This window comes from Solanum pennellii, chromosome 1 (genome assembly GCF_001406875.1).
Source record: "Solanum pennellii chromosome 1, SPENNV200".
Lineage (NCBI taxonomy): Eukaryota > Viridiplantae > Streptophyta > Magnoliopsida > Solanales > Solanaceae > Solanum > Solanum pennellii.
Window position 1 is genome coordinate 35,279,899 of NC_028637.1, and position 27,197 is coordinate 35,307,095.

Consider the following 27,197-nt stretch of genomic DNA (forward strand, 5'->3'; position numbering starts at 1 on the left):
TAAACGATAAAAGCCAATATTGACATTAGTATGAATCAACAAAATCCATTAAGAACCCATGTATAGCAAATTAAATTAATTAATTATCATCTACAAACAACAGTGAAAGAACAAAACCAACAACAGACTAGCGAGGCATATCATGAATAGAAGAAGAGGAATATTATGAATAGAAGAAGACGAGGAATAGATAGGAGACTTCTTGTCACTGTTATTTAGAGTTATCGAGAGTTTTATCAAGCATAGTAGAAGCAAGCAAGGTTAGAGTCAAAAAAATATGAATTTTTTTCAAAATCAGAAAATAGAGCAAAGTAGAAGCAAACAACTGTAACGAAAGAAAATAAAATATTAAAAATAATAGTTAACTCAATCCTTGCAACACTAAAAGAAAAGACACAATGAAAACACATACATTTCATCGAGATCATGATAAATGTTTATAGCTAAGAGATAAAATCTTTATAAAAGAATGTACTAAACAACTAGTGTTCAAGCTTATACTAACAATTTCATAAGAAGAGACTAAGAACAATAGAAAATCTCTTCTTTTGCTAATGAACGTAGAAGCTAATTTAAGCCATTGCAATGCCTCATTCTCATCTCATATCTCACTGTGAATGCTAAAGTAGATAGAGCACACACTCTTATCATAAAACATCATTGAGATATGTACTCATTATTAAAATCTAATTGCTAAATCATGTCAATAACTATTTATGTTTTTTGGATTCTCTTTTGCTGTCAACTTTTATCAAGTTATATCTGTAAGATTTGTTAAGCTACTTCCAATGCTTAAAGAGAACATACAATAAATAGTACAAGTATCTTATAATAAGTACATAATTATCAAGTATCATTTTATTTTTGAAACACTACTTACAAGTTTTAGGTGGTGAAGCAGAAGAAGAACTTCCATCAGAAATGATTTTACCGGCGATTTTTCGTTGTGTTAGAGTGAGTTTAGTCGACAATGTGGTTTATCAATATGCCTCATCACGTATCCAAGAAAATTTAAAGAAGACTAATGTTCTTCCTTGATAACCCGATCCCGTTTCCCTAATTATTTTTTACCAAATAGAAGTCAAAATCCTCCTCTTCACCGCACTAGAAGCTCACTGAACATATGAAAAAAGAAAAATTACCAAAGGTAGAAGATCACCTTTAACATGAGGATGAAGGAAACAGGAGCAATTTCACCATGAACCTGAGACGAGAACAATTTCACCTGAGACGGGAGAAATCGAAAGGAGAGAGAGACAAGAGCAATCAAAAGGAGAAGAAGACCGGAGAAATCGATTTCATACCTGAAGGAGACCGGTGAAAGGTGACGGAGACCAGAGAATTCTTAACTCAACTGCTGCGCAACTCCTAGAACTTTTCACAAAGAGATAAAACCCGATTTTTAAGGGATTGTAATTTTGTTTCCTTTTTTGTGTAAAATTTATTGCAACGAACTTAGCGACGTATTCAAATATCCATTTCTATAAATAAATATAATTATTTATATTAATTTTTAGAGATAGAAATTTCCGTCAATACGTAATTTAAAGTCCATAAAAATATATTTCACATTATAGCAATGCTTTTATGTATTTAATTCAATCTCAATATATGATTAAGTTTTTAAAACTTAATTTGTTGTGAAATATGTAACAAAATTTAAGGCGCCAAAGTTTCCCGCTATTATTAGGCAACAAAATATATATTCCGTCGCCAATCCGTTGCATTAATTTAACACAAAAAAATATTTATAAATTTTGCAATGAAATGACTACTTCGTTGCTAATCCGTAGTTATATAGCGATGTAATTAATTCTGTCGCTAATATCCATCGCTAAACACTATTATTTTTGTAGTTGGTGTTGATGACTAGAGGATGTCTCCTAAGTGAAGAGCTTCGATAGGTCTCCCATGTTCAAGTAAATGAGCCCTTATGATTCAAGGGTTGCCTATGTCAAGATGTTCTTTAAGATTATGTAATAGATTAGACTTATATTTTATGTTGTTAAAGGGTTCGTGTCCCTATTCTATTCTATTGAGTTGCGTCATAAGATGACAAAGAGACTTAGAGTCTACTTATGTACATATATTGTTTTATATATATATGAAGTGATGATTCTACCATATGATGTGCTATGAAAAGTTTTAAGTTTTTCAATTATTTTTATTATGATTATGCAATGAAAGATTTCTAAGGGCTTTTCTTCGACATTCGAGAGGTCGAAGACGCCGTGTTTCGATCTAAGAGTACTCTAATTTCTAAGGGGTACTTTGGATAGTAAAAACATGGTATCAGAGCATAAGGTTTTGTGTTTTTTCCTTAGGTTTCAAAGTCTCGTATTGCCACGTCTAGTAGAGTCTTGTTCATCGGTGGTGAGTCATGACACATCAATGAGCCAGAGGCTATAGGACGATATAGTTTCCCTTATTCACTATTCTCTTGTTGTGCCATAAAACTTAATTCTATATGATGTCTCTCTTATATTTCCTTGTCAGGTTTTCTTTTAGATATGACTGCTCAAATTTGGATGTTGTCTCAATGCTTGAGGGAGAAAATGTGAGTTTTGGTGCTTACCTTGGTTTTATGATTTGATGAGTATGTGTGAAGGTGAAATTTTTTATGTTAATGTGATGCTAATTATGGCCATATGTGATTTATGAGAAAGGATATATTATGTTGAAAAACTATGATATGATGTGGTTCTAGCTTGTTAAGAGATGTTGTAGTTGAATGGAGTTCCCATTTTTAGAAGATGGGTTGGATATGGTTATGTATGACGATAGTGTAATGTTATGAAATAGGCTTGAAATGTTTTGGAGAAAGTGGTAAATAGTAAAAGAATGATGTTGCCTTGTTGATCGAGAAATTCCCCATAGTTACCCCTTTATGGATTGTAGTCTTTGGTATAGACTTGCTCCTAAGGAGGGAAGATGGGTATTGAACCTTGTAAAGTGTTTGTGAATTATGTTAGATAATAAGAGAACCCTAGTGTTTAGTTGATGAGTCCCTAGATGAACCTACTCTAAGAGTGGGGAAAAAAAGAGAAAGAGTTTTATTCCTTGAGTTGGGATTATGCTTTGACCTAAACTGACTTAGAGGGTAGTATGTGCCCCTTATCTCTTGAAGAGGAGAGAATTGAGGTTTACTTACTTTGAAGTTGTTAGTTGTCTTTTATGCTTGAAATTAGGATGTGCTTAGATTGTACGTAGGCATGGTTTGTTGGAAAGTTCCACCAAAATTGATGACCCATGGAGGTTGTTATTGACTTCCCTTGACCTTTGTTTTTGAGGGCATGATGTGATTAGGCTTACCCCATGTAGGGGATAATGTTCTTAGATGTTAAGATTTTAAGCGCCCTTGATGTCTTTGTGTTGAGTTCCCTTGAACTTCTCTACGCTGAAAATCACTATGAAGTGATGGTAAGAAGGGTGTTCATCATCTTAGATCCTAAGAGAGGGATGACGTGCTTAGTTAAGAAGGGTTGTAAGCTAAATTCCCCTATAGTTTAGATGGGTTGCTTTTAAATGGATTTATCCTAACAGGGGAAAGATGATTCGAGTAGTAAGGTTGTATATATCCCTATCTTTTGCTTCTATTCTTACTCAAGCTTGAAAACAAAGAGTTCCTAAGTAGCTTGTTAATGATAGGAGTCTTACATAAAATACATAAGTTTCATGTTATACATGTCTTAAATGACACTCTGTTATGCATATTATGAAAGGTAGTTGTTTCATGAAAAAGGAAATTTTGATAAATTTGTTTGTTGCTCATGTTGTTGTGCATCCTTATATGATAAATGTGAAATTTTATTACATGAGATAACTTAATGAGCATGCATCATGTCACTAATGTGGTGTGGTGATTATCCTTCACAATGAGAATTTGAATCTTTTTTAATGAGATAAGATGAGTCTCCTTGAAAAATGTGTGACTTTTTATATTTGGGGAGTGTTACTATAGATACACTCTTGAGGAGTGATGGTTTGTCTATCCTATGTCTTTTGGTGTTCCTTTGAATTGTGATAATTTCCTAAATGATGCATGCTAATGAAAGCTAGTGATGTGCTTGAAACAGAAAGCTTAAATTTGCTTCCTAGTATTGTGATATGCTTGGTGTGACCTACCATGTTCATTTCATAAGGAAGGAAACATAATTACAATGTGGTTTGGAGTAATGAAATCCTCCTCAATATTAATTAACCTCTAGGCATTGCTTTAATATGAACTCTACGATTCCATGAGCTGAGCAGAGATGACTTCCCGCAAATTGGGCTACTTCTGTTTATCAATATAGAAAGAAGATTCTACTTTTCCATCAAGACTAAAGAGAAAAAAGAACCTCTCATATATGGATGAGACACTGGATGCTTTGGCACGACATACTACTATCATATCAGGGATGAAAGTTGAACATTTCTTGTTCTTAGAATCTATGGCTATTCATTTGAGTATTATTTATATGTTGTGACTAGGAGAAGGTAGTTCCTCCTTGAATAAAGCTATGAATTATGATGTCATATATGACCTTGATGAGGTTATGTCTAAGTTATAAAATTGTAGTTGACTTATATGATTCATGATTTTGTGCAACTAAATGAATTGTTCAATTTTTCTCATGAGTTGAAGTGTGGATTATACCTATGAGTGCAATTGAAATCCGTAGTATGTTAAACCTTGTGATTAAATAATGAACATGCCTAAAGTTGGAGAAGGTAGTTCCTCCAAATGGCAATAAAAAAGAAGGAGTATATATGCATGGAAAGAATATTAGGAGTAATCCATGTTTGATTATGTTGCTTTGAATGCATACTAGAAGGAAGTTGGCGTTCCTTGTATGTATGGTGCATTATCAATTATGTGATAACATGTTGAAGTGTTATGAGCTTCTATGAAATTGAGTCCTTGAAAGTGTTTAAAATGTTTCTAGTGTCATTCGAGGATGAATGTTTTCAAATGGGGGAGTATTGTTACAACCTCAAAATGAACTAAGGTAGCTAGAGCCTCACATGTGCCTAAAAAGGTTAATAAGATGTTAATAATGTTTTTTTACAGCTTGTATAATTGATTTGAAGAGGTTTGGAGGTCAAACGTCCAAGAATGTCCAAGGCATTCGAAAGTTGGTCTTTATATGTGCTAGTGAGTCCATATATGTTTGCCTTATTTTTATGTGTTTTTGGGAGTCGAAAAATAGTGGATTTTACCATAGTATCTTAATATACATGTTAAGGGTCAAAAAGTTGGGGTACGACTCACCAGGGACCACCCTAAGGCCTCCCGAGAAGGACCCAAACATTAGATAAAGAGGATGCCCAAGGCAGTGTGCAACAACTAGATTTGGGGCTACCCTCCCGTCGCGCGCCTGGCACTGAATGTGCATTTGCTACGTGCACCAGATACTCACCCTGCTTCCTCAAAAATTATTTTGGGCAAGAATCAGAGGCTATCTTCGCGACACGCAGCCACTTCCCATATCTGGTTGCGTCATTTTAAAGTCAATTTTAAACATGTCTAAAAGTCCCAATAAGTATGGGGGTGTTTTATTAACGTAGGGAAAAGGATATAAACAATTTTTAGGACCTTTTAAAGGATTTCACAAGCCAAAACACCAATACCGATAAAGAAATCAAAATCCTCATAACTCTCTCCTCTTCCAAAAACCCCCCAAAACCTCCATTGAAGACCAAGCTAAAGAACAAGTTATGGAGGTGGAGTTTAGGAGATTTCTTCTCAAATTTTCGTGGGTTTTATAATGTTAAAGGTATGGTAATCGTTTATCCTTAGTTAATCTTCCATCTAAGGAGTCCAATCAATGATCTTCAAAAGTGATTCAAAGACCAAAATTCCAAATTTTCAATCTAGCCTTGGGTTCATCGTCAAATTGATTTCAAAGTCATTCTGATGAGGAATATATATTTAGATACTTATTTTATGATGAATTTATATCCAATTTTATGAAGAACTAATGATCCTCCTAATTTCTCAAAGTTAGCCTATATTTTGGGTCTGCTGATCTTGATTTGATGCATATAGAATTGTGATTAGATTGTATTGAATTTATTATTTCTATTACTGTATATATAAATTGAATATGAATTGTAGAGGGATGATCAATGATGATCATAGTTTTGAGATTTGGTAAGTTGACCTATTTCTTCTAATTAGCTTAGAATGTACATTGAATGGTTTTGATTGGTATGTTCCACTTACGAAGGCGGTGTTTATATTCTTGTGCATGTTTATGTATTATGATCATGGACTTTAAGGTATTTGATTAAAGATGAATTAATATGATTATTTACATGTTTAGGAAGTTGAATGATTTAGCTTTGATTCTAATAGAATGTTCTAAGTGAATTGATGTTATGTTGAGTATATGAATAGTCTCAAAACTAGTTGCATGCCCTAGGTATGAGAATGATGTTATATGTATATGTGTGATGATCATGTTAGGGTTAGGTGGTCTATATGGATAGTGATGAAAAGTATCCTTGTAGCATGACCCCTACCTATATGAACCCTATATGAATGTTTGATCAAAGTATGCTAGGAGACTTCTATTCTATATTTGTATATGTACTTGCCTCATATGATGTAATGTCAGGGTGTGTAGTGTATAGCCGTTAATCCTCTAAATGTGTGTATGATTTTAGACTTGAGGGATGTTGTACTTTCGTTGTGATCTTTAGAGGGTGGTTCCCCAATAGTATGTTTTAAACCATTATGTGATCATGTTGACCAATGTGTACACACACACTTCATGCATGACTATGAATAGGATGGATTCACGATGACAAAAAAAGGGTAGTACTCCTACGCATCATTACCAATTTCTATGCATGTGAAGTATATTATTTATGAAGTTATGAACATGTGTAAATAGAGGTGTTATGTGAAGGTAAATCTCACATTATATGCACACACACATGATGTATGATTGTATGATTATGTGAAAGGACATTCTCACATGAATTAGGATCTATGATGATAGGACATTCTCATCTTAGAATCTTTTAAGGAATATGATGTATGAAGGAGGAAGCCACTAAGGTCTTCTTTTAAGAATTAACACACTAAAGGCATAAATAAATTTAAAAAGGAGCAAGATCCTAGAACCAATTGAACATGAAAAATGAGAGTGGGAGCTTCACTTAGCATGTTCGGCTTCCCACAAATAGAACATTCATGTTTAGCAAGTCCGGGTTCCCAACATAGATGTTGTCCTATGATATAGAAACCTCCTGGCTAGTAAGTCATGGTTTCTAGAAGCAATCTCCAAGTTCCATGACTATGTGCACCCGTAGGTTATAGCTTGTGGTTTCCACCTAGATAGCTATATAAAAAGGGTTGCACCTTAGACAAGTGTTAACCCTCTCTTTTCTGTGTAGGAGTAGAAGACTAGATTCCATGTATCTCACATGTACTATGTCGGTTATCGCTAAGTCTCCCTAAGGTTAATAAATTAATTAATATACGAGTATGAATTCTAATCTATATTCCTTAAGAAATGTACTTAGCATAGTTAGGACTATGGAACCTATCTACGCATTGCACTAGATGACCTCAAGACAAGATAAGATTGGAGCATCTTATGAAGTCAGACTTATGTTTATTATGAATTGTATGATGCATGTTAATTGATTTTTCTATGTAAAAATATGAATATGAGTATGAATGTGAATTGCACTTATGGCTTCTAAGTGAGTTTACTTAGTATATGTGACGGTATGGGACTCCATGTGTACATTGAACAAGTAAGATTGTGAAGGAGTTATGAGGGTGTTTTACCGATGATATGAACTAAATTAGTAAATATTTAAGGTTGTAGTAAATTGAAGAGTTCTTATGATGCTATGAAGTATGTGACCGTATGTCTAGTTATAAATGAAAGTATAATGACTTGTTACGTATGTTATGCCTAGTCTAGGGTGACTTCTTAGGCACACTAGGTGGAAGTAGTATTATGAGTTGCTACATACACATTGTACTACGGTGACGTAGGAGTTGTCTTTTGTGAAGTTGATGTCTATGGTGTTTTGATGACTTGTGGATATATTTGGTTGTGTTTGTGAAGAATGTGCATGGAACACTGTTGTAAAATGACCTTAAGGTGATACATTGTACTAATTACACTTGAGGGTTACTTAAAGAAAGAAGTAAGATAAAAGAGAGGTATTGTATGGTATGTATTGAATATGCTACAATGTATGATAAATGACTTTCTGTGCTATTATGAGTATTATCCATGTCTATATAATGTGTGTGAACTATATTGAGCTTATAGGTGCTTATTTTATTAAGTTTACTTAAATTCATGTTGGATGATTTCAAATGTAATGTCCCCTTTAAATGAATGTTTTTGCATAGTTGTCATACTTAGTGCATTCTTGTACTAATACCATTCTTCTTCATCTTTTTACAGAAAGTGTAGGTATTGATGGCTAAAGGATGTCTCCTTAGGGAAGAGCATGGATAGGTCTCCAAAATTCAAGTTAAGGATCCTTTATGATTCAAGGGTTGCCTATGATAGGATATTCTTCAAGTTTATGAAATATATTAGACTTATATTTTATGTTGTTAAAGGGTCGTATCTCTAGTCTATTCTAATGAGTTGTGCCTTAAGATGTCAAAAAACTTAGAGTCTACTTATGTACATATTCTATAATATATATATATATATATATATATATATATATATATACATTATGTGATGATTCTAGCATATGATGTGTTATGAAAAGCTTTAAATTTATGTTAGTTTTATTAGGATTATGCAATGAAAGATGTCTAAGGGCTTGTCTTAGACCTCGGACGTGTGGAGATCTAAGAGTAATCTAACTTCTAGGGGGTACGTTTGTTCGTAACACGAAAGCAATTGGTTCGAAAGGCTGCAAACTTTAAAAATACACACAAACATTTGGAATTTTGCAACCTTTCAAATAGTCATGGTTGTTCCTGAATGTGGCAACCTTTTTAAAACCGTTGATTAGTCCACATATAGGACTTATTTAGAGCTATATTCTAATAGAAATAGTGTCCTAAAATGCTTGATTTGTCTCAATTAATGATGAATAATATTTTAAGTTTCAGGTATGTTGAGTTTGAGGCAAAGCATGGACGCGTCTTGGCAAAAAGGAGAAAAATGGATGAAAAGAATGAAGAAATAAAGGCTTGAGGATTGCCGAGTCCACTTGGAGAATCACTGATAGGTGTGAAGATCTCCTTTTTTTCCCACCCTTTTAAGCCCTTAATGAAAGGATCAAATCGACAATGAAAAGGCCCAATCAACACATCACCGAGAAGTTCTATGAAGCAGTACCATATCGCCCATCAAGAACACAACTATGCTTTGACTAAGCGCAAGACTGCGCTGAACTTACCAAAGGGTGAATCACCGATTCGATTAGTGATTCCGACTTACTACGTCGAGTGATTTGCTGCAACACTATTTCTTGATAGCTACAATACTTATTGAGTGTTTTAGCTTTGAATGGATTATTATCAGACTTTTATCAAACATTATTAGAGTTTTTCTATTTTTGTTTTTATGTTTTATCTGTTGTACAATTTTTTTAAGCTCTAAGTTTGAGAGGGTTTTTGGAGAAGAACTTGAATACTCAAAGGGTTTCATTCTATGAATTTTGAATTGGTTCGCTTGGATTTTTAATTCTTTGCCTCTAGCAACACTTAAATCATCATACTCATTTGAATGCAAGCTCATTTTGGCATAAATTTTTATCTCTTGTTCATGTTTAAATAAAACTATTATACTTGGGGTGGTAGTTTGTGAATATGGGTTAAATTGGTTGTTGGGTCTTTCTTGCTGATGATATATTCGTATATTCAATTTGATTCCGTTTAGTAGTTATGGGTTAATCTAATGGGGTTGTAGTTGCAAATATAATCTTATATATGTGTTTCTGGCTTGCTTAAAAGAGAGGTCAAGATTCTAAGGCTACTTAATTGATGGTCGGTGGGAGTGGGTCGACATGAGGTTCAACTCGAGAGAGTGAACCCTCGTCTCACACCACAAACTCAGCTCAAAAGAGTGAGTTGGTTAAAGCTGAGGTTGTGTTTCATGCGCTAAGTAGGTGTCCGAGAGTAACCCATTTTAAACGGGTAGGTTTTTTCAAGAGAGATCTTATCCCCCTTAAAGCCTAGACTAGTCGTGATTACTCAATGAATTTTCTATCAAAAGAATTTACCCAATAATCTTGTTTGTCTCATATTTCTATCACATCCAATTAATCCTCCTCTCCTTGATTTAGTAATCTTTGTTCATTTCATTTTTTACATACTAGTTGTAAAAAAACACTGAATCTATATCTGACACTTGCTTCAACCCCTTTGATTTAATATGTTTTTATTTGATATTTTCTTTAGTTGTGACTAGTTAAAACCATATTTTACTTTTCTATTAATTATCACAACCACTAGGGTTACTATACTATGGTACGCTCATCAACAGTCTAATTGGAAGTTTTATATTTGATGACGTTACCGATCAAAATGGCGCCGCTGCCGGGAGTGATGTTATGTGAGAATATGAAGTTAAGTAGATTTTTTTGTTCTTGTTACTTTTAGTATACTAAATTTATTTTATGTTTTGTTTTCTTTTTTAATTACCTTTAAATGCAGACACCCTTACTTTGGCTGAAGGAAGTGGTGACAATTGGTTTAGGCAAATTAAGAAGTTGACAGTGACGTCATATTAACTCCATTGGTAGCTTAGCAAAACAACTTGGCCACAAAAATCTCGGAGGTGTAAAACCAATGCAAGAGTTAACTAAGGTACCTGCCCCCTCATGGGAAAAACAATATTAGAGACACTGAGAACACTCGTATTGAAAATATGTTATAAACAATTCTCCCAAAAATCTTCGAGCAAGATATAGTGCTGAAAGAAATGAAGGAGAACAGTATGGTGTTGCATCATATGATCAACTCTCACTCTAGATCTATCTAGCTAATTAGAACGCTCATGAGTCATGTAGTGCCTCATCCCCACCCAGATGAACAATTGGGGCTACCTAGTGACACTAGGGCCAACCTTAATAGCAAAAACTGAGAAAAGTCTCACAATATGCAATGACATTAACAAAGGCTCTTCTTGAGAGGCAACCCAAGGTTTTAAATGCTTTAGTTTACTTAACGGTGTGTTAATGGTATAGGCTTAAAGGATGAGAGAGTTTCGAAAGTATAGATTGATAAGTAACATGGTCGGTTGATGAATTACTGACTAGTCTATGTACTTTTCTAAGTGCATATTTTGGACTCTCACGTTGATTGAAGGTTCTGTAAAACTCGGTGAGGAAGGTGACTACTTGACTAATCACCGAGTAGAGCAACGAGCGTGACTAATGTCATCAAATGAGCGTGAACTAGATGGTTTATAATGGCCAAAAGTATTAGAATTTTAACTTCTTCACTTTCCCTCTCTTTAAAGCTTCACAAATTTACACCAATGGCATAAAAATGAATGAGGGGGGATAAAATCTCCCAGAAAAGAAAAGGAAAGAACTCGCGCTTGGAAATACAGGAAAAAGGAGAAATCACATATCTAGGAAAGAAATAACTATTGAACTAGACTTTTATGAACCTGATGATAGCCAGTCTTTGATCAACTGAAAAAATGAGCCATGAGCCAGATCCCAATCCACATCCGACTCTCTCAACTGCCACCTCTCCTGAAGCATATTCAGTGATAACCCAGGAAATTCTAGTGACCCCTACACCCTTATGGTTCCTCCACCTATAATGCTGAATAAAGTAAAAGGTAATACGGTTCGAACCATTCTAGAAGAGAAGCTTCTATCTATGTAGGGCCTAGAGGGAAAATATCCTTATGGTCTTGACACCCTCCGCTACCATGAGTTCGAGTAGTTCACAAGACCCCGAGGCCCTTATATTCCTTCTTGGGTTATGGACTTTACATAGCTTACAGGGAGTTGGTGACTAACAACAAGAAGAAGTCCAGTGAGTTTACACCAACAAAGTAGATCATGGTTAGGGTCAAGGAAATTGAGTGCAACATCAATTACATTAACAATGTATTGAATAGAGTGCATTATTAACTTCCTTATGAGGTATTACCTATTTTTCAGTCCCTAGACAACATGAAGGGGTGGTTAGAACCTCTGATTTCTAACACTACTTCGGTATGGATGGATGCTAGGATCCTTATTGAGAAGAGGGACTTGATCATTACCGCTAGGTTGTGGTTTGGATTTATCAGTATTACCATGATTCCATCCAAGAACATGTCTATCTTGCAGCACCTGAAAGGATTTCCTTGGCATGATCATTTCAAGGAGACACATTGATCTTGGACTAATGATATCACAAGTGATGGACATGAGGGCCAAGCAGAGTCGGAGTTCTCTACAATTTCTTGGATTTATCCTGAACTCGTGTCCTTGACATGGAGTACCCCAAGAAACTGCGAGGGACATTGAGGTCACACTTCATGCTCTATTAACATTCGACGTATTGAGTACGAGTATAAATGAGAAGATATGGAGATAAGGAGAGCAACTCTGGAAGACATTTTTCCAGAATTCTATGTTGAATCGTCACCTGCAGAGGCATCTTCACATACTCAGATCGTTGGGACTTCAGTTACATTCACTCTATCCTCTTCTTCTTAGGACCTAAGTGAATCTTTATCGTCCCATCCTGTCAAGATTACTCAGGCATTGATCCTTAAAATGCTGTGTTTGTCAAAATGAGTTGGCATACGCGTATCATGACTCGAGAGATCCATCATGGGATGATCGAGAGTGCCATACTTGCTACACTCACCCTTTTTATAATTTCTGCTTATGCGTTGACTGCGAGAATCAATGCTTGAGAGACTATACAAGGGAGATCTTCTGAGTTGATTACTTTGAAAGCCGATGTAGAAGACCTTATGAAGGACGTAGACTATCTTAAGTCAACTGATGTACCATGAGTTTATGATATTTCTAATGCATTTCACTTAAGTGTTGTGTGTGTTTAGAGACATTTTTATTGGATTGAATAATTTTTTTTATCTTATTTTGCAGGAAAGATGTTCAGGCATAAAATAAAGGAGACAATCGAGAAAGTGCAGAAAAAGAGACCTACGGAGGCAATCAACGGACCGTCAATCCATTGATGCCCCGTAGATGGGGATCGTAGATGAGCAACCAAGACATTGTAGGAAATCACAGAATTATGACAAAGTGTATAACCACGATTAGCATCGATGGACCGCAGTATGATAATGTGATGGTTCCAATACCTGATACTTGAAGATTCTAAGTGTAGAGTCATGGAGGAGCATCGATGGACCATAGATTGGTCGACATACCATGTTGTTGGTCCATTGTTTGATTCAGATAAGATGCGATCCAGAGGATAAATTTTTTACTAAGTCCTGGATGACAAGAAGCGAAGCATGTAACATCGATGAATCGATGGCCTGTAAGTTGGCCTCGAGATTTGAGATGCATGCCTGAACAAACTTTCCTTATTTGAATTCCATTTTTATCAAGAATTTGTTATCTATAAATTGGGCATGAAACCTCGTTTTTTGCGGTTAGCTATAACTACTATTGTTCTATTTATGTTTTGGCGATTAGTTTTTGCAACTTTTGCAAATAATTCATTTACAGATTTCATTTTGAAGCTTTTGGTTTGCAATTAAAGTGCAATTTTTGGGCTTACTATTCTTTTACGTATGTTCGTGATTTTTTCATCTATCAAGATGGATTGTGTTCTTGCTAATATGGGTAACTAAATCCAGAATTATGGTTGTGGTAACCATGAGGGATTAACAAAGTATAACTAGTAGTTAAGCGATTCTTGAATAGTGTTTTTGCATGCATTGATAATTCTTTCGCTTATAAGTCCTTTTAACGAGTGAATGTGTTAGAATTTCCTTTGTTATTACTTTCCAGACCAAGGAGGTAATTAATAATAAAAGGATTATCAATATAGATTTAGTGTTATAATATGTGATAGACTAGTGTCGATTAGTGTGAGGGTGAAAACTAAACCATACATCGATGTGATGTTTAATATGAGATAATGGTAAGGATTAGTATATTATACACATGTAGGCGGACCAACGTGGGGGTGAAATTCTCTAGATGTCGAACAAAGGATTTAGACATACCTAACTTATCACAACAAATTGAATACACTAGGAAAAGATTTCTATTACTAGGAATACCGCGTTATGAACTTGTGCGGAACACACATACCTTACTTACTTTCTCATCTTGATAACAACTAAAGTTTACTCTTGTTCACTTGCTAATCATACAATTGAAGGAATCTATTTCACCAAAACCCCTTTAGTTCATTGTTTTGGAAATACCTTGACTAAAAAGATATAATCATACGTTAAAGTTACGTCTAAACCATATTCCTCATGGTATCTACCCCAACATACTAGTTGGGTTCTTTACTAGTTAACGATCGCTTGTGGTTCTTTAAAGAGGTGTAATTTGAGCATATCTAATTTTGGCGCCACTGCAGGGAAATTTTGGCTTTTAGATTAATTTTATCTACATTATAGAACGATTCAACTATTTACTAATTTGACTTTTTCTTTGTGTTTTTGTGTGATCGCATCTATCATTCATTGCACTCTAAATTCTACTAAACACAACCTTCCTCCCAACGCCCTAGCCCACCCCCCACTTTATAACCCTCCACGCACCGACGCACGACGACGCCCGTCACGCCCATCCCCGACGCCCCCATCCCATAACAGTCATGGGCACATGCCCCATTCTCTGATGCCAAAGGATCCCCTCTTCTCTACAATCTGCCACAACCAAAGCTTTATAACAGTTGCCTTCATTCTGTACTGGTGACCTCATTGTGCTGAGTCCATTCTAGTCACTACCAATCCCCTTCACCTTCCCAGTGAACAGGTCCTGAAGGACAAAAAAATCAGGAAAGAATGATGCACAACAATTCAATTATCTTGTAAGTTTTGATACAGACAGGAGATTGAAATGAAAATCAGGTACATATAATACATTGTGAACTACATCACCTCCTTCTAATTGACAGCTTCCAGATTTTGTGATTACAGCAAAATCACTAGTAGGAAGTTGAACTTTTCCTTGATTAGAGGCTATTAGACTTGTATTCAACAATGATTCATTCCCAACCATACGGTTGGTAGCACCAGTATCTACTATCCAGTGTTTATGTTTAGTAGGCAAAAATAAATAAGAAACAATTTCAGCAAAAGTACCTGCTGCGTTAGCATTGTGAGCCTGAAAATTATCAGTGGAATCAGGTATTGGTGGCTTAGTTAGTAGCTTGAGAATCTGAGTATATTGATCCTGAGTAAAATGTGGTTGTATCACTGCATTGGTCTGGGAAGGAGATGGCACAACAGAAGCAGCAATGATCTTCTTTTTCCCTTTGAAATCAGCAGGTTACCCTATCAACTTATAACATGTATCCCTAGTATGACCTTTCATGTTGCAATAGTTGCATTGTAGGAGTTTGAAACAAGCTTCCTTAGAATGACCTCTCATGTTACAATACTCATAGAACAGAGGAGGATTTCTTCTTGGTTGATTTGCACCTAAACTACCACCAGAATTACCTGAACCACATGCGCCTCCTGTATAGCCAATTCCATTCGAATAAGATCCCATTGAACTTCCAGATCTGTGTGAGAATAATTTTGTTGGATCAATGTGAGATCCACCAGTGCAATGTTCACCGGACAACACTCTTTGGCTTTCATCCTGTATGACCACAGCATAACACTGATTCACACTCGGAGTAGGATTCATCATTAGAATCTGACTATGAGCTTGACTTTAAATGTCTTTCAATCCCAGAAGGAACTGTAACAATTTTTTCCTCAACAAACTATCAGTATAATCTTTAGATTTTGTACAACCACACGAAGGAAATAGAGTAATTGAATCATACTCATCCCAACATTCAATTTCGAGTAGTAAGCAGAGACAGGGGAAACTCCGTGAGTAAGAGTAGCAATTGCTTTATGAAGATGAAAAATTCTCGACATATTAACTTTGTCAAAACGTCCATTAAATCAGTCCAAACCAGATGTGCGCTTGAGCAAAAAGAGATTCCACTCCCCAGATCCTTACTCACATTGTTCAAGATCCACGAAATCACCATCACATTACAGCGATCCCAATCGTGTTTCTCAAAATCCTCTTTGAAATCATCACATTGAAAAAGTCAATCAATGAATCCCAACTTGTTTTAAGTTAACAGATTCAGACGCATTGCTCTACTCCAAAGCGTATAATTCTCCATTCCTGTGAGCTGAATTCCAACTTGAACAACACCAGCTGCATCAGAAGAAGATAAAAACAGAGGGTGATGTTATGATCTAAGCTAAGGAAATTAAATAGTGAAGCTGCGGGGATTCGAAGTCGGAAAACAGAATCAGAGATTAGAAACAAACGGCCAAGATCAGTTGGATTTTAATAAGAACGGAAGGTGTGGATTTTTCCACATGGATTCGGTTATAAAAGATCGTTAGAGGAGAGAGAGAAGATCAAGAATTTTTTGGTGAACTTTCCCTCCCTTTTTCTGCTTCTTCTTCTTCGATCTCCTTCCTTTCTTTTCGTTCTCAATCTCATATCTTTTCTCTTCTATTGGCAGTTTAATCAACAATGGCGATTCAAAGTTGTTTTAGTTAGAATTACCATTTTCTAATTCCGTAATCGAGAACAATTTGAAATCTATAAATCCAGAAAATTCCCAAAAATTACTGTCTATTTTCTTTTGAATTATTTCTGTGAAGCAAATTTATAAATACTGGTGAGATCATAACAATTGGTATCAGAGCTTCGAAACTACGAACTGTGGGTAAGCATGGCTGAAGGCATACGTTGGAAGATTACCGAAGACAAGTTAGGACGTCACGATGAAATGTTAGCAGATCTACTGGAGTCTCAACAGGAGGTACGTAATGCTCCAACAGGGTTTCAGGGTACGTTAGATTTGATTTTAGTGAGGTTAGGAGCATTAGAAAGAGCTCCGATGGGACAAAATTTGGGAGCAGGTCTTTTACCTACTCCGAACTCGGAAAATCGGAATCGACCTCCACAGAATGCAATTGTGCCGCCTAGATTGGAGTTGCCTAGCTTTGTGGGACATGAACCTAAGGTATGGATCTGTAAATGCGAATGTTATTTTACGGAGTATGGGATAGGGGATGAACAAAGAGTAGAAATCGCTTCTTTGTATTTGAATGATGCTGCTGAAGTTTGGTATCAATCAGTGATATTGAGTGGAGGAATGTTGAATTGGTTAGAGTTTAAGGAGGAATTATTTAGTCGATTTGGAGAAATTGTCATAGGTGATGTTGTGGAGGAATTCAACAAACTGCAACAGTCGGGAACGATTGATGAATTTTTAGGTAAGTTTGAGGATCTCAAAGCTCAGATGCTCATTAGGAATCCTACTTTGAACGAGGCACATTTTCTGTCTAGTTTCGTAGGTGCTCTGAAAGAAGAAATACGTTTTGAGGTAAAAATGTTTAAGCCAACCACACTTAAGGTAGCTATTGAGAAGGCTCGAATGAAGGAAATGGCTATCGAGGCTGCAATAAGTAGAAACAAGGGGGTTTCCAGATCTTGTCCATCTGTAACATCGGTGTTAGCTGCTAGCAAAGCGCCTGTTGTTTCTAGTGCTAGGAACAATTCTCATAGATTGACTCCGGATGTATATGAATATCGGAAGTCAAATCATCTCTGTTTCTGCTGTGGAGAAAAGTATGGGCCTGGGTATATTTGTAAGAGGAGACAATTGAATTGCCTCATTGGGACAGTTGAGAATGAAGCGGAGTTAGAACTGTCAATGGTGGAAGAGGTGGTGGAAGATGGAAATTCAGAGATAATGATTGAGGGAGTAATAGAACAAGAGTTACAACAAGCTGTATGTTTGAATGCATTAACATGGCACAATAAGGGAGAGAATACAATTTTGGTTGGAGGCATTGTTAAGAAGCGACAATTAGCTATCCTGATAGATTCAGGGAGTACTCACAGTTTCATCGATGAGCAAACAGTCATTGCAACGGTTATAAGCCAAGTCATTGTTCACCGGTCAGGGTGACAGTAGCAAATTGAAATTATGTCATGTGTACTTCACAGTGCAAAGGGTTTTCATGGAAAATGCAAGGTCGATCCTTCGTAGAATATTTATTAATTTTCCCTTTGGTGGTTGTGCTTTGGTGTTAGGAAATGACTGGATGAAGCTGTATAGTCCTAAAAAATTCAATTACGAAAAAAAAGTGTTACAATTGGCTGGAAGAAGAACAAGTTGGTTTTACCTGGTTTAGTGGATGATGGCAGATTGAATATGATGCCGAGTGGAGCTATGAGCAGGATATTAAAGAAAGGACAGACTCTATTTTCTCACCTATTCATGATTAATCTAGTGACAACACAGGAAGAAGTGGAAGTTGATAATGGTATTAAGGATGTGATAGATAAGTATTCTTATGTATTCGCAGAACCAAAGTCGTTACCACCTACTCGAGCTTTTGACCATTCCATACCACTCAAACCTGGATCGGTGCCACTTAGTTTGAGGCCATATAGGTACAACTATCATCAGAAGAATGAATTGGAAAGACAGGTGACGGAAATGCTTTTCAGTGGGGTAATACAACCAAGTCAGTCTCCTTTCTCTTCACCCGCTTTGTTAGTAAAGAAGAAGGATGGAACATGGAGGTTTTGCGTTGACTATAGAGGCCTAAACTGTATCACCATTAAGGACAAGTATCCAATTCCGATTGTGGATGATTTGTTAGATGAACTACACGGCGCATCTTCTAGGGTGGATCTTAGAGCAGGGTATCACCAAATACGCATGAAGATAGAGGATGTGTACAAGACTGCCTTCCGAACTCACATGGGGCATTATGAGTTTATAGTGATGCCTTTTGGACTCACTAATGCACCAGCCACTTTTCAAGCATTGATGAACCAGGTTTTTCAACCCTTTCTTCGAAAATTTGTTTTAGTTTTCTTTGATGATATACTAATATATAGCATGACAGTAAGAGAACACATCCAACATTTGCAATTAGTATTTGAGATATTGAGGTCTAATTAATTATTTGCTAAGAGATCTAACTGTTCTTTTGGACAACCACAAATGGAATACTTGGGCCATATAATCACTGAAGTCGGGGTGGATACAGATCCTGAGAAGATCAAGGAAATGGTAGATTGGCCTAGACCTAAAACACTCAAGGCTCTCAGAGGTTTCCTTGGTCTGACAGGCTACTACAAGAAATATGCTAAGAATTATGGTGCCATCTACAGACCACTTACTATTTACTCAAAAAGGAGGCTTTCAAATGGAATCGTGAAGCTGAAATAGCTTTTGAAGCCCTTAAAATTGCAATGACCACTACTCCAGTCTTATCTCTTCCGGACTATACACAAGAATTTTTAGTTGAAACGGATGCAAGTCATGGAGGCATTGGTACTGTGCTTATGCAAAAGGGTCGACCAGTTGCTTATTTTAGCAAGGTGTTAGCTCCTAAGCATAGAGGCAAATCTATTTATGAGAAGGAGTATATGGCTCTACTTAATGCAGTTAATAAATGGAGGCATTATCTACAATTCAAAAATTTTGTGGTCAGAACTGATCACCATAGTTTGAAGTATTTGCTCGAACAAAAGGTGACCTCTGCTATCTAACAGAAAGGATTAACCAAGTTACAGGGACTTGACTATGAAATGTTTTACAAGAGTGGGGAAGAGAATAGATTCGCGGATGCTTTGTCTCGGCAACATGAAGGATTAGAAGAAGGTGCCCTTCATTCAGAAGGACTGCTCATGGCTATCAGTATGGTGACTCCTACATGGACAAATGAGATAGTACAAAGCTACACTGATGAAACTTTTGTCCAAGAGGTACTTAGTGTTTTATCAGTAGATTCACATGGTCCTAGTTTATGGTATTATAATATGGGTGTGTTGTGGAGGAAGGGTAAGGTATATGTTGGTTCAAATGGCTCTTTAAGAAACCAACTCATTTCTAATTTTCATGATACACCCCTTGGTGGACATTCTGGCCTTTTAGGAACCTTAAAGAGGTTAACTCAAATTTTTTATTGGCCTAAGATGAAGTTCATGGTAAATTCATATGTCTCGAGTTGTGATGTGTGACAAAGAAATAAATATGACAATGCTGCTTATCCGGTATTGTTGCAGCCCTTGCCTATACCCAATCAAGCTTGGAGGCAAATCAGTATAGATTTTATCGAAGGTTTACCTAAATCACGAGCTAAAGATGTGATACTAGTTGCGGTCGATAGATTTACAAAATATGCTCACTTCATATCTCTAGCCCATCCATATACAGCAGTTACAGTAGCCAACTTGTATTGGAAAAGAATTCATAGCTTACATGGTACTCCTGATTCTATTGTTACAGACAGGGACAAAGTGTTTTTGAGCAACTTCTGGCAAGCCATGTTTAAGCTTTTGGGAACTCAACTTCATTATAGCTCGGCCTATCATCCCCAAAGTGATGGTCAAACAGAGAGAGTCAACATGTGTTTGGAAAATTATCTCAGGTGTATGACTACGAGTAGACCTACTCAGTGGAAACAGTGGCTTTCGGCTGCTGAGTGGTGGTATAATACAAACTTCCACACCAGTTTGCGTTGTACTCTATTAGAAGCATTATATGGTTATACTCCACCTCAATTGTCCATTGGGCCATTATTGGAAACAATAGTTCAAGCTGCAGAGGACGTAGTCATGCAGCGATAACAATTTCTTCAGTTACTTCATGATAATTTCACTACTGCTCAAGCTCGGATGAAGTTCTTTGCTGATAATAGAAGAACTGATCGGGAATTTTCTGTGGGGGATTCAGTTTATCTGAAGCTTCAACCTTATCGTCAAACTTCCATTGCATTGAGGAAGAAATTGAAGCTTAGCTCTAAGTACTATGGACCTTACCTGATCACGGACAGGGTAGGTTCTGTGGCATATCGACTAGAGCTACCTCCTCATTCTAAAATTCATCTGGTCTTTCATGTGTCACTACTTAAGAGAAAAGTAGGCAATCGTGTCGTGGTGCAATCTGAATTACCTGCGACGAGTGGTGATGGTCAGTTTTTGGTTAAGCCTGTTGCAATCTTGCAAAGACAGATGGTAAAGAGAAATAATATGGTTGTTGTACGAGTGCTGGTACAATGGTCTAATCTTCCACCAGAAGATGCAACCTGGGAAGATTATCAATTTCTGTGCGCCAAATTTCCAGACTTTGATTCTCATCCTTGAGGTCAAGGATAGATTGATGGAGGACGGTATGTTATGATCTCACCTAATGAAATTAAATAGTGAAGCTGCAGGGATTCGAAGTCGTAAAGAAGAATCAGAGATTAGAAACAAACGGCCAAGATCAGTTGGATTTTAATAATAACGGAGGGTGTGGATTTTGCCACGTGGATTCGGTTATAAAACATGGTTAGTGGAGAGAGAGAAGATCAAAAAGTGTCTTGTGAACTTTCCCTCCCTTTTTCTGCTTCTTCTTCTTCGATCTCCTTCCTTTCTTTTCGTTCTCAATCTCATATCTTTTCTCTTCTATTGGCAGGTTAATCAACAATGGCGATTCAAAGCTGTTTTATTTAGAATTACCATTTTCTAATTCTGTAATCGAGAACAATTTGAAATCTATAAATCCAGAAAATTCCCAAATATTACTGTCTATTTTCTTTCAAATTATTTCTGTGAAGAAAATTTATAAATACTGGTGAGATCATAACAGATGATTGTGATCTGTGTTTCATCGTCATATCAGTAACAAACTCGAAAATTCTGCAACTACACTAGAAGAATCTCTCAGATCTTCAATACCACAGTTGAAGAGACTCCTAGATTCATTCAGATTGTTCTGATAAAATGTTAAGAATGAGAACAAATTTACTATTCGAGTTCAATACTTCTAGAACAGAGAATGAATTGAATGCATTTGTGGAGAGAATATTAGATTGAATTTTGAGAGAAAAAATTGATTACAACTTTCTTCATCATGCTTAATAGCTTGTATAAATGTTTATATAGTGTATCTAACTGATAACTACCTCCCTGTAGACATTTGAAAATTTGTGGAACTCTACAAGATGCGTTCAATTTGAGTTGCGACTTTACAAATTGTGATGAACTTAAATTAGGATTCTTGGAGGCTATTCAACCATGAATCCTAATTTATGCCTGTATAAAGGGTACTAAATTCTCTTAAAGGGCACCTCAGAAATTCCATATAGAGATCAAGATCTCGAATAATCCAAAAATTGATGGATTATTCATATAGAGAGGTCAAATCTAAATCATCCTAGTACGAGAAATACGCCACAAACGGCCCTTGAATCACGGATAAATCATCTTAGAGAGTTGAATCAAGGGAGAAACAGGTTTGTACTCACAATCTTGATTATTAAAATCACGTTTCTTCATATTTTATTTGTATGGTTTATTTATTTTTCATACGTTGAAAATTTGTTGCAAACAAATTGGCACGCCCAGTGGGACCAAATCTGCCTTCATTTCTTCTCTCTTAAATCAAATGTGAAACCTGAAGCTGCTGAGGTGGAAGAATGAATACTTCAAGCCTCGTCTTTAAGTTTCACAAGTCTACCCTCTGTCAAGCTTTGAAGCAGGGGGCATTTGTAGACTTTGAAAATTTGTGGGACTCTACAAGATGCGGTCATTTCGACTTGGGACTCTACAAATTGGGTTCAACTCATATAAGGATTTTTGGAGGTTACTCAACCCTAAACCCTAATTTATGCCTATATAAAGGGTACTAAATTCCCTTAAAAGACATCTCGAAAAATCCACAAAGAGATCAACATCTCAAATACTCCACAAATTGATGGATTATTCATATAGAGATGTCAAATCTAAATCATCATAGTTCGAGAAATACGCCACTAACAGCCCTTGAATCATGGATAAATCATTTTAGAGAGTAGAATCAAGGCAGGAACAGATTTGTACTCACAATCTTGATGAATAAAATCACATTTATCCATATTTTATTTGTATGGTTTATTTATTTTCCACATGTTTAACATTTGTTGCAAACAAATTGGCACGCCCCGTGGGACTAAATCTGCCCTTCATCTGTTCTCTCCTAAATCAAATCTGAAATTCTGAAGCTGCAAAGATAGAAGCATGAGTACTTCAAGCCTCGTCTTTGAGTTTCAACAAGTCTACACTCCATCAAGCCTTGAAGCAGGGGGCATTTGTAGACGTTGAAATTTTGTTAAACTCTAGAAGATGCGTTCAATTCGAGTTGGGTCTCTACAAATTGTGTTCAATTCAGATTAGCATTCTTGGATGCTACTCAACCCTAGACCCTTGTTTATGCCTATATAAAGGGTACTAAATTTCCTTAAAAGGCATCTCGAAAACTTCATAAAGAGATCAAGATATCAAATATTCCACAAATTGATGAATTATTCATAAAGAGACGTCAAATCTAAATCATCCTAGTTCGAGAAATACGCCACTAACGGCCCTCGAATTATGGATAAATCTTGGAGAGTAGAATAATGAGATCAACAGAATTGTATACGCTATCTTAATCAATAAAATTATGTTTCTTCATATTTTAATTTTATGGTTTGTTTATTTTCCATACGTTTAAATTTATTGCAAACAAACTGGCACGCCCAGTGGGACCAAATCTGCCCTTCGTTTCTTCTCTCTTAAATCAATTCTGAAACCTGAAGCTGCAGAGGTTGAAGAATGAATACTTCAAGCCTCGTCTTTGAGTTTCACAAGTCTAACCTCCGTCAAGCCTTGAAGCAGGGGGAATTTGTAGACATTGAAAATTTTTGGGACTCTACAAGATGCGTTCAATTCGAGTTGGGACTCTATAAATTGAGTTCAAATCAGATAAGGATTCTTTGAGGCTACTCAACCCTTAACCCTAATTTATGCCTATATAAAGGGTACTAAATTCTCTTAAAAGGCATCTTGAAAAATCCACACAGAGATCAACATATCGAATACTCCACAAATTGATGGATTATTCATATAGAGAGGTCAAATCTAAATCATCTTAGTTCGAGAAATACGCCACTAACGGCCCTTACATCATGGATAAATCATCTTAGAGAGTAGAATCAAGGGAGGAATAGATTTGTACTCACAATCTTGATGAATAAAATCACGTTTCTTCATATTTTATTTGTATGATTTATTTATTTTCCATATGTTTAAAATTTGTTGCAAACACTCCCTTAACTATGGTTAACTTAACTACTGTTGGTAACCAAACATCTAACTAACTCATTGCAAACATAACTACAATGAAAATATCTTGTGCAACTTTGACCAACTTTAACCATCTCATCCTGCATCAATTATGGTCTGATTCTCAATACAAAGTTTCACATTAAACAATAAAAACATGTAATTTCATATCCGAGGAATAAAACGCTCCGCCATATCGAGGAATAGCGAAGTTCTTTATTCCTCGAATATGAAGTTAACTTTGTTATAAGTTTTTATTCTTTAATGGGGAACTTTGCACCTGCAACACCAATGTATATATCGAACACATTGAATGGGGAAAATTTTACACTTGTTCAAATCTTATAATGTGATACGATTTATTGATCAACAAAAGTACATTGAGGATATAGACTAAAATAGTAAAAAAAATATTCATACAAATTGAATCAATACGCACATTTCTAAGAATTTGTAGTAGAAAACTTTTAAGATATATTCTAACCTTATTTGTTAATAATGTAATGTGGATCATCGACTTCAATAATACTACTTCTATAGTAAGGATACAAAATAAATAAATTATGTACCACGGATAGCTTGTTGCTTTTGTTTGTTTACATAGTATCTTTTTAAAATAGCTCCCTTGATCCTTTTTAAATTTGTCTTCATCGTGTACAAATTTTTTGTTTTTATTTGCTTTCTCTTTCTGTTTCAATTTTTGTATTTCGATTACATAATACGGTGAAAAATTATAAATAAGATCCATCAAACAATTATTTAAATTAATAATTCATGTTCATACAAAGTAAGACTTTTCCTCGAGACTAATGAATTTGGATTTCAAAATTTTTATAAAATTAACCAAATTGACCAATACTAGAAAAACAACAAAAAAATACTTCAATTTATTTTTATCAGATAAATTTAAACAGGAAAATAAATTTACTTCTCTGCTATGAATTATAAATTAACAAATGTATATAGTTTCTAATTCACAGTTGTTGATAACTTCTAGATTATGTCAAAATGAATTCAAATAATTTCAAAAGAGTTTCTAAAATTTGCATTTGAACCATCAGATTCACAATCAATTTAATAAAAATTGATCGATTGAATACCTTGACCTAATAAAATTAATTTTTTTTATAAAGTTAATCAAATTTATCTCATATTTCATTTGGACAACTAGGTCCACTCCAACATCAAAGATGTTATAAGGCAGTCATAATAATTTTTGCTCTACCATAAAAAAAATATTTTTTCAATTTTTAGATGTGGGAGACTCTATATGACCTCTTTATGAATTTTTGTAAATGTATAACAAATGTGCTAATTATATCGTAACATCAAACTCATTTAAATTCATGAAATTCTAGTATTAGTGTCTCAACATTTAATAGGTTGCCCAAATAATTTTATATAGAAAAAAATATTATCAAAGATAAACAATTTTTTTATGTCCTGTATTTTTATTCAAGTGATGGATCACTGAGATCCAAGTCAAGTGACACTTTACACTAGGTATCTGGACAGTTATAACTCCTTCACACTCCAAATGATGATGTTGCAACACACAATACTAAGCAATACAATAAATTAAGCAAAATTAAGTGAAATGTCGAAGCTAGTGTGATCATACTAGTATAAAATATTAATTAACACTATTAGGCATTATGTGTGAAAGTTATGATAAAAGCACCTGCCAAAAAAATATTGATATAAATAACAATTATGAGCCTATTTCAAGCTAGTTAGGGTTAATTCTCTTTGTTTTTTGGATCAGGGTGAGAAAGAATGGATGTATAGGTAACATATATTAGTTATAAATTCAATTTTCACAACTATCTTAACCTAATAATTGTATTTGGAAGACATAAACAAATTTAGAGATTGGAGGTGCACCAAAATTCACTTAATGCCTACCAAGAATCGAGTTCAATGAACATAATGAAAAGGAAATTCAAATATATTGTTCACTTGAAGGTTCCTTTTGCATCAAAAACATATTTTTTTAGCATACAACTGAGATCATTACCTAGTCATCAACAAAGTGAGTTGAGAACCATGAAGAGTCAAGTACTGTTTCTGGCATAGGCAAAAAGTCGAGATGATTTCTTCTGTTTATGCCTTGAAGGATAGAGTTACCTAGTACATGTATCGGTGAGATGATGTGATTTTAGATGCAAAAATGATAAAGTCAATCACAATCAAGTAAGCAAGACATATGGTTTATTAATATAAAGGAAAAGGGAGAGATAATAATTTGATATGATTCTAGATGCAAGAACAATAAAGTGGACCACAATAATGAAGGTAAGATATATAATTAAAAAATTGAAAAAAAAAGACGGAGAGATTTAGAAGAAAAAATGAACGATCTAGCAACTAAAACACATTAAAAATTCAATTACTTGATTGAAATCTAAGGGTGAAAAGAAAATTGAACTTTTACAAGTGAAGATTAACCAAGTAATTAAGAGGGTTCAATTGAACAAGTATGAGAATTTTCCAAAACTCACAAAGGAGCCTAAACATCAAATGTTCATTTAGAAAGTAATTCCTCAAATAAATCCTAGTTTCAATTATTTAATATTGTAGATAAAATAACCTAAACTAGTTATAATAATACACTTGAGATAACAACAAGGAAAGTCTAGCCTATTAATTATTTAAAATGTAGTCATCTCTTGCTTTCATTTATACTTTAGTATATTGTAGACCCTTCATGCTTCTTCATTAATCTTCTAAGTTATTCAAACTACTCATATCAACTTGGTGGTCTTCATACCCATAATCATTAAATCATATCCCATATGAGATATATGGGATACCACTACATGCATATAATTTTAATTTCGAATCACTATATATATATATATATATATATATACATATATATATATAGATATATATATATATATATACATATATATATAGATATATATATA

The 27,197-nt window shown here is 35.1% G+C and overlaps 1 long non-coding RNA gene across 24 annotated transcripts in view; it reads right to left on the bottom strand.

Moving 5' to 3' along the window:
* The window catches only part of LOC114075596, a 62,659-nt gene that overhangs the window by 19,360 nt on the left and 16,102 nt on the right, over positions 1-27,197 (bottom strand). For 20 of the 24 annotated variants that reach the window (XR_003575963.1, XR_003575959.1, XR_003575964.1 and 17 more), the window contains 3 exons: positions 26,285-26,394; positions 1,305-1,374; positions 1,160-1,204 (listed from right to left, as the gene is read on the bottom strand). The exons of 1 other annotated variant lie outside the window; for it this stretch is intronic. This is a non-coding gene — a long non-coding RNA (uncharacterized LOC114075596). The remainder of the gene's footprint in view (positions 1-1,159; positions 1,205-1,304; positions 1,375-26,284; positions 26,395-27,197) is intronic. 3 more of the 24 variants (XR_003575967.1, XR_003575966.1, XR_003575975.1) reach the window with 2 other exon arrangements.